The sequence below is a fragment of the Quercus lobata genome, chromosome 7 (assembly GCF_001633185.2).
Source record: "Quercus lobata isolate SW786 chromosome 7, ValleyOak3.0 Primary Assembly, whole genome shotgun sequence".
Lineage (NCBI taxonomy): Eukaryota > Viridiplantae > Streptophyta > Magnoliopsida > Fagales > Fagaceae > Quercus > Quercus lobata.
Genome location: NC_044910.1, coordinates 7,334,780 through 7,342,852, shown reverse-complemented (window position 1 = coordinate 7,342,852; position 8,073 = coordinate 7,334,780). Strand labels below are relative to the sequence as shown.

Here is an 8,073-nt window from a genome sequence, read left to right as displayed (position 1 = left end):
ACTAACTGTCTATCAATTTCACATGAATTCACTATTTTTTTTTCTATCAACTACAATCTACCACATGAAAAGTTCTGGAAAAAATTATGACTTTTTATGTGGTTCTGAATTTTTTTATGGTGCTACAACTTGATTCAAGTGCTCTGAGATGTTGTCAGTGCTGAGATCTCGTAGCCGCAACTCTACCATCAAAGGCACTGTGAGATGGATTTTATCAGTTTTTTTTTTTTTTTTTTTTTTTTTTTTTAATGTTTTATAAAAACTAAATAACCTGGCATGTCAATTTTTTGTAGCCGTCGATGTGGCATTATTATTATAAGATTTTTGTTAGTGGGTAATTAAGATGGTATAATCTTAATAATTTATTATAAAATAAAATGTCAAAATTAAAAGAACTCTGTGTGTAAAATTGCTAACAGTTCTTGGCGTTTTTTTTTTTTTTTTTTTTGAGCACAGTTCTAGACGATTTTGATCCATGATGCTAGGAATATTACATTCAACACTGTGAGAAATTATTTTCCAAAAGCATGTCATAAAAAAAGTAATTTAATAATTTATTTATTATATTGATGAACAAACCAAGTCACCCACACTTCTTACCCTAGTCAACATGTGGTGCAAATGCATAGCATAGGATTATATCCCACATAACACACACTTCCTCTTGTGCCACCATGTGGCAAATATAGGTACCACAACCAACACACGTCTTACCCTAAATGACATTATATTTTAGGAGAATAATGCTACATTTATAATATTTTTATAACAATTTCACAATAAACACTAAATAACAAATTATTATTTAACAAATTATTATTAATGGGTAACTCAACAAACACATTAACGACAATGTTAATGAAACTATGAAAGCCAAGTATCGATTTATTTTTAAATTTTTTAGACATATCTTGTAGATTTTATTCCAAGCTTAATTGATATGTTTCTTGCTCATAAGGTATATTTACTTTAGGAAAATTCCTATATGTATTCACATAAGAGCAACAGTCGTAAATTAGTCGAGCTAAAGTTTTCATCTAGTAAATACGAGGTAGGAAAGCAAACTTACAAAATTCAATTACCTTCTTTGGTGCAAACTTGCTATGGCCGGAAGTACCAGAAGAGAAGCCGGTGAAACAAGCAGTGGCATCACTGAGGACCTGGAGCTGGAGGCAAGGATTAAAACAGTAGTGGAGGCAAAAGAAAATTTGAAGCCACCCCCAAAACCAAAGATACAAAAGGTTATATTCTTGTTCCGAGACCACAAGGATTTCGAAAAGCTCTTTGAGCCAAGAGCGGTATCACTCGGCCCTATCCATCATGGTCATAAGAAGTACGAGCTAGGAGAGAAGTACAAGCTTTTGTTGACAAATGAGTTCGTCAGCGGCAGAGCAGAGAAGATACGCGATTTGTATAAGAAGATTGGGGAAAATATCATGGAACTGAGGGACTGCTTCGAAGAGGAGATGATCAACAACAGGTTTAAAGATGATAAGGCCCTCGCTTGGCTACTGTTTGTGGACGGCTGCGCAATTCTACAATACATATACTGCGCAGCCGGCCCACCCAACCCAGCAGACCCAGCCAACCCAGCAGACCCAGCCAGCCCAGCCAACAGGTTCGAAGAGCTGAATATAAAACCCGACAGTATAGCCTTTACAGAACAGGATTTTTTTTTGCTTGAGAACCAGCTTCCCTATTGTCTACTGAAATGGTTGATGGAATGGAGTGGGAATGAAGAAAATTTGAAGAAATCGATTGAAAATTATATTGATGGGCACGTTAACGTACCACAATCCGAGAATCAGTCACTAATTCTCAGCTGCAAATGTCTGAGTTCCTTATCATGGTATTTTGGCCAACAAGCAGAAAATGAGAAAAAAGAAAGCCGTCAGTCATCAACTATCAGCTGCGCATGCCTACGTTTACTGTCTTGTTTGTTATCCTGGCGTCTCCTGCGAAGACAAAAGCAGCAACAAGCAGTAATTGGGAAAGAAGAAATAGTTCATTGTTCAATAAAAGTGGATGGAAATGGAGATCCCATCCATCTTCTCGATCTTCTGAGGACTCGTCTCTTGGGTAAGCTTCGAGGAAGAAACAACCAAAAGAAACAAAATGTCCAAACTTGGCAGTCCTATCGCAACGTTCGGGAGCTTCTAGCAGCAGGTATTCATGTGGAACGTAGTAAAAAGGAAAATAGTTGCTTAAGGGACATATCTCTTACTACACTCGGTTGTTTGGGATTCCTTTGGCTTCCTCCAATAGTTGTTGATGACTCAACGATGCCAAAGTTCTTGAACTTGATAGCGTACGAGATGTGTTTAGATTTCAAAAATGATTTCGGGATCACCTCTTACATATCTTTTCTTGATTCACTGATTGATGAACCCAATGATGTTAAGATGCTACGGAAAGCAGGAATACTCTACAACTGCCTTGGCAGCGATGAAGAAATGGCTCAAGTCTTCAATGAGATAGGTAAAGACTTGGCGCCTAACTTCGAAATTTATGCAGACGTTAATGGTCAAATCGAAAATTACCATGATACCTTGTCGAGTTGGATGTTTCGATTTTACCATGAACATTTCGCAGGCACCTGGTCGATCGCAGGGTTTTTGGGCGCAGTATTAGCACTCAGCTTAAGTGGCATACAGGCTTGGTTCACAGTTAACCCAGCTTCAGAAAGGCACAGTTAGCTCAATCGATTGCTTCTCAGGAGGTAACTTTCATTAGCATCTTAAATCTTAATGATAAACAGTTTCTGAAATTTTATTTTGTGATCTTGCTGCATGCATTGATTCTATATTTTACAGTTTCTTGTTTGTTATCATGGCGTCTCCTGCGAAGACAAAAGCAGCAACAAGCAGTAATTGGGAAAGAAGAAATAGTTCATTGTTCAATAAAAGTGGATGGAAATGGAGATCCCATCCATCTTCTCGATCTTCTGAGGACTCGTCTCTTGGGTAAGCATCGAGGAAGAAACAACCAAAAGAAACAAAATGTCCAAACTTGGCAGTCCTATCGCAACGTTCAGGAGCTTCGAGCAGCAGGTATTCATGTGGAACGTAGTAAAAAGGAAAATAGTTGCTTAAGGGACATATCTCTTACTACACTCTGTTGTTTGGGATACCTTTGGCTTCCTCCAATAAGTGTGGACGACTCAACGATGCCAAAGTTCTTGAACTTGATAGCGTAGGAGATGTGTTTAGATTTCAAAAATGATTTAGGGATCACCTCTTACATATCTTTTCTTGATTCACTGATTGATGAACCCAATGATGTTAAGATGCTACGGAAAGCAGGAATACTCAACTGCCTTGGCAGCGATGAAGAAGTGGCTCAAGTCTTCAATGAGATAGGTAAAGACTTGGTGCCTAACTTCGAAATATACAGTGATGTCAAATGACAAATTCAGCATCTCTACCAGAAGCAGTGTAGGACCTGGATTGCTCAATTCTTTCACGACCATTTTAGCAGCCCCTGGACGTTCTTGGCTTTTGTTGGCGCATTGTTGGCACTTATACTAACTATCATTCAGACTGATTATGCTGTCAACTCTCCCCCAGGACCCTGCGATAACTTCTGCAAGAATTTCACACGAAACTAAATATGGACAAGGTAAAAATTTATTTGCTGTTTTCTTTCCAAGTGTGCCTTGCTAGCTGGGAATTAATTTCATGGTTTCCATGATTATTGTTTCCAAATATAAAAGGCCTTACCGCCTTAGGAATTCTACGAGTCATGATTTCGCATGGGTCATATCCCAAGGCCCCATCATCTTATTAATTTGTTTACCTCGGTGTTGAAGTTTTCTTGCAAGTTCAAAATAAGTCAGGGTGATTGTACTTTCTAATTTGATGTAATGCGTGTAGATTGTCTCAGAGTTTGTGCGTGGCGTGTGTTTAGTTTTATATGTAATCAAGTTTAAAGAATCCCCCTTAAAAAAAAAAGTTAAAAGAAGAATATATATAGTTGATCCAAATTCAAATATGTCAACCTATTCTACAATCTAATCTTGGGAAGCAAGGTCACCGTAGGCACAATTTTCTCGGTCTTCTCTATTTTGCAACGATATTGGTACAGTGCAAAGGCAGTTTCATTGGCCGTTGTTGATTCACTGATTATTGTTGCATACTCTGAATTATATATTGCCATATACATAACAGCTGAAATCAAAATATAATTTCAATTGTGTCCTGCACACATTCTATGTAACTGTAATCACTCATTGTCAATTGCATCAACTTAATGCCACATTCTCGTTGTTGCACAAAAGTGGAGACAGTTTGAGTAATGAGAGGGGATTATCTTCACTTTTGTGGCCCAATATATAAACTCAATGAATTGTTTTTAACCTTTTCTTTTTTAGAGAAGTGAATAAAGGAGATGAATAAATAAAACTTATTACTTAAAAGAAATGTTTTGAATTATTTCAACCAAAAGTTCAAATAATAGAAAAAATAAATAAATTTTATGTGGACTATGATGATACGAGAAACAAATAACATAAAACAAGTAAATAACTGCTTATCCTTGTTGACATTCCAAGCTAGCCCAAGGGTTTAATGTCATTTTTTACGCCATCATACTCAAGAGTTGGCCTAACACCAACTTTTATAACAAATTCTTGGGAAAAGAAACTTTAGAATTAATTGTTATAAGCAGTTGGTGATTTTGTTGCATAGAGGTGAATTTCTTATAATCCCACACCAAACTCTTTTAAGTAGGGGCAAATTATCACTTTCAAGAAAGTATTTTCATCACTCCCTAAAGTCAAATTATGTTTTTTTATCATTATTTTCTACTCAATTTATTCCATACAACATTGATCTTAGATCTAAGTATATAATTATATACTTTTTTGAATGCATTTCACCTGTAGTTTTTATTATTTTTATTTTTCTTGTATTAACTTAAATTATATATGTCGCAGATATGTAAAGTGGCATTTATTATTTAATTTATTTTAAATTAAATAAATTTATATAATTTTTGAGAAATTTTAAAACTATCATTATACTCTCAAAGTGTAATTTAAGTCTTATTATTTCCAATTTATTACTATTATGAAGACTGTATTCAATGAATGTATAAATCTTCCACTTTTTCAAGGTTTCAGAGAAGTGATTAGTAGGTCACCCAAATTTATTTTTTGGAAAGACTAATTCTCTATATTCGAACTTGTGAGCTTTCCAATTTATTTAAAGACTAACATGATGTAAGAGCACCAGCATCACTATTCGAATAATAGAAAAAATATCACATTTTAGTCAACTAAGTTTAAAATTCACCCACATTAGTCAATGTAAAATTTCATAAAAATACATGGTTACTATATGGTTGCTATGATAATTATGTAAATTTAATCTTACATTTACTTTTTTATTCTTTCTTTACATATCCCAAAGATATAGGAAGAAAGTAGATGATGATTGTTTTGTGTGAAGAAAAAGAATCAATTAAAAAAAATTAATATTTTAATATTGAAATAGGTGTTTTGAAATAAATAATATGATTTATGGTATTTCAAAAAGTGAGTATGTAAAATAAATAAAAAGTAGGTTTTTACACTAAATTAAATATAAAAAAAAAAATGCACAAATTGATGCAATTTGATTTGTGATCCAAATGGTAAGGAGTGTTTGTGGCCACTCTTTTCAGCTGTTTTTTTTTTTTTTTTTTTTTTTACACTTTTCCATTAGTAACTCCCAATACAACGTCGATTTGATTTTCTAAAGTTTCTTTAATTATAAAAATAAAATAAAATAATCCATAAAACTATAATGTTTGTTCATTTTGACCTCTTAAATCAAATTGTTTAATCTAATATATTAACCAAGTGATTACTTAGATTAATTATTCAGATCTAGGTTAAATAAGTATATATCATATCATACACAAATGCGGAAAAGTAAATAACACCACAATATGATGACTTCGAAAAACCGATGAAATGAATCGCTTTTAGGTAAAAACTTGGGGAGGATTTGACCTAACTATTCTCAAAGTAAAGTAAATCCACTATAAGATAATTAAAGTTTTTACAATCAGATTTAACCCTAAATCTATTGCTACCTCATGTAGTAACTTACTAATACGACCACGTGCAAGCTCTGAATCCATAGACTCCTTCTCTTCTTGGATTTATGACAACACAAGCCACCTTACTTGTGACTTTGGGATCCCACTCAAAGGTTTTAGATCACCATTAGTAATGATCTTGATGCAGCAACTATGTTCTACCAACACTTGATTGTAGTTCTTGCTCTGGTAGATTCTTATGTAGTTAGAAGGTACAAAACCTCTCAAATTTCACAAAGAGTAACACACAAGTCTTCTCAAAAGTCTTCAAAACGTGATTAGAGTTCCCTTTTATATGTAGAGAAGTTTAGATGAAGCCCTAAATGTTTTCGCGGTCTTAAGCCTGTTTAAAAATTCTGCAAAAAAACTAGACCTACAATTTTCGATCAATCGAGCCTAATTCTCGATCCGTCAAGCAAGGCAGAACCATACTTCCTTCTTCTGCAGTCAGTTGGACTTGAACCTTGAAATAACCACTTTTAAACATTGCCTAATCACTTAGACTAGACATGTTTTGTTCTCGGTTGGCCAATACAATAAAATATAATTCTAAACATTTAAACCTAAATCTTTAAACCCTAACATATAAAACTAAAAAAAATAAAAATAAATAAAATAAATAAATAAAAAATTTGATAAGCCAAGAATGTATTGACCCCTTAGGCAAATTAACCAATTAATTAGTCATGTGAATTATTAGGTTCAATTACATGTAATAAGCGTGGTAACACAAACAAATCACCAACTAAGTTAAATGCAACGGAAAATAAATTTGACACAAGTGAATTGTTTATGAATGAGAAATACCACTGAGACAAAACCCCACTAGATAAATTTAAGGTCACCACTCTTGAGAATCTACCATTATCAAAATAAGCGGTTACAAGTAAAAGGAATCACAGTACTTAATACCAACCTACAGTTGAACCCTTACTCCAATACACAATTTGACTTGTAATATAGTGACAATCTCTCATTTCAATACATAGCTCTAAGTACGTGACTAACCAATCAATGCACAGATCCCGGTACGTGACTAACACACCAACTTGAGAAAGATGTTGGCTGCAAAGTTCTTTAGTTCATCTAAACGATGAAAATCAAGAAGCTCATTGGTTACAAATACCCTTGGCGCAAAGACTTAGCAGCTTCTTCAAGAGAAAGATGAACTAGGGCAAATTGTCTCTGGTCACAATTTGAGTGAATAATCACATTGCATCAAGTTGCATCACCTTAGACGGCCCTTAAAGCAATCCTTATATATGTCTAAAGTTCTGAGAAAAAAAACCCTACACAAATAACTTGGATATGCGAGAAAAATAGATCTAGAAATCTAAATTTTGTAATTCTCGATAGATATAGCTTCTGTTAAGAGTTGTCGAGAATTAAACATTAAATCTTGATAGATATATCTGTCGAGCTATCTATTGAGCTTTAATGAACATCACTTCTTCACTTGTTTCTTGGACAGATTTGCATGGTTTTAATACTAGACTTGAACCCTTGTTCCTTGAAGTATTAAACACATACTAGATCTACCCAATTACAAGTAAAGTGCATTTTGTCAAAGAATTAGCCAATATTACATAACACATGTTCTAATAAGTTCCACATATGTCCTAACACATTTTCCCACCTATTTTTTTTAGAATCATTTTTGCACCATAATCAAAAAAGAACAAACATATAAGGGCGAAAAAAGAACTCAAAAATATGCTCCATAGAAGCATCAAACTCATAATAACTAATCTACGCACAATTTCTACACATTCAAACATTCGCAAAAGTCCAAAGCTCTTGAAGAAAATTTTTTCTCTACGCCAAAAGCATGACCTGAACGGTTTATGCTGAGAGAGGGGAGGTGAAGCCATTGAACTTGACAAATGGGTCCAGTTCTACAAAACATACCGGAGATTTTTTTCTAAGCAAAACACATTACATTTTCAAGAAACTTAAGAATATGCACTTTTTCATAAGCAAAATCCTCTTTTT

At 34.0% G+C, this 8,073-nt stretch overlaps 1 pseudogene; it reads left to right on the top strand.

Annotated features, from left to right (window-relative positions):
- Window positions 1–1,103: 1,103 nt before the first annotated feature.
- Window positions 1,104–3,607, top strand: LOC115951490 (annotated as a pseudogene).
- Window positions 3,608–8,073: the final 4,466 nt, after the last annotated feature.